This window comes from Cynoglossus semilaevis, unplaced genomic scaffold (genome assembly GCF_000523025.1).
Source record: "Cynoglossus semilaevis isolate Cse_v1.0 unplaced genomic scaffold, Cse_v1.0 C19132216, whole genome shotgun sequence".
Taxonomy (NCBI): domain Eukaryota; kingdom Metazoa; phylum Chordata; class Actinopteri; order Pleuronectiformes; family Cynoglossidae; genus Cynoglossus; species Cynoglossus semilaevis.
Window position 1 is genome coordinate 1 of NW_007586398.1, and position 1,053 is coordinate 1,053.

The 1,053-nt window shown below is 42.0% G+C and overlaps 1 long non-coding RNA gene across 1 annotated transcript; it reads left to right on the top strand.

The window, feature by feature from the left end:
- Positions 1-27: 27 nt before the first annotated feature.
- LOC103399218 (uncharacterized) lies at positions 28-1,047 on the top strand. Its single transcript, XR_523603.3, has 3 exons — positions 28-217; positions 323-381; positions 480-1,047. It is a non-coding gene; the product is annotated as an uncharacterized LOC103399218 (long non-coding RNA).
- The last annotated feature ends 6 nt before the right edge of the window (positions 1,048-1,053 follow it).

The following is a 1,053-nucleotide window of genomic DNA, read 5'->3' on the forward strand; positions in this document are numbered from 1 at the left end:
GCCAGATTCTTGCCAATACACACCCTTGTTTTAAATGTTCTTAAGCCTGAGCCTTTGCTTCGCTAGGAGCTGGAGTGAGTAATCAATCTTCAGTAATTGAAGCAGGAAGTCGAAGATTAGAGAATCAGGCCACGGGAGGTTCAACAGGACAACAGGGTCTTAGCGACAACCTTTCAGCTGAAGAACTTAGAAAGAGGAGACAGGCCTACTTTGAAAGGTACGTTCAGCACCTTAATTCTTTTTTAACATGATTTTGTTTACAATTCTTTCAGTATGTAATGCAGGGGTTTAGCTTCTCATAAATGCACTATTCTCATTGTAGACAGCAGCAGCATCAAGCTCAGCAGCACATTCCGGACACAAGATCAACAGGTGACTCAGGTCAGTACATTTAGAGTCAAATTGTATTATTCCATTTAATTAAAATTCTGAGTGGATTGAAGTTCATTAAAAGCAATGTGTTGTCCCTTCTTGTCCAGGATCTGTAACCACTGACTCGGCTAAGGATCAACAACCAAAACAGAGCCAGTGAAGTTGCGACAGGTATAAGTCTGTTTGTTTACCAGCTGCCTGGACTTGCACACCCCCGGGGGGTAGCTCCGCTCCTTCCTCTAACCTTTTGCACGTGCGAACATAAGGACAGTCCAAAGGCTGACACGTTTTCCCCGTTAGTTCGCTACAGAGGCTACAGAGAAGAGACTGCAAAGTAAAGGCATCAGCCAGTGTAATCTGACTAGGTTTAGGGTACTAAAGCTGGGTAAAGGGTGACCACATGACTGGAGACACAGTTAATCCAAGTTTTGAATTGCTTTTGTAACACGGCGCCTTCTGTTTTTAATTGTCCTTCTTTAGTCTTGTATTTTTTTCTGGAATTCTCTGGAAAGGATAGCATTTAAATACAGCGTTCAAAGATATTTAGGCTGTAAAAGCAAAATGAGACCAATGTTTAAACCTTAGTTACAAGCTTTGTTGGATAACAACAGGGCCCCAGGAAGATCTTCATAGTGGATTTAGTTGTGAACAACATTAAAATGTGGTTTCAGTGTCAGTCCA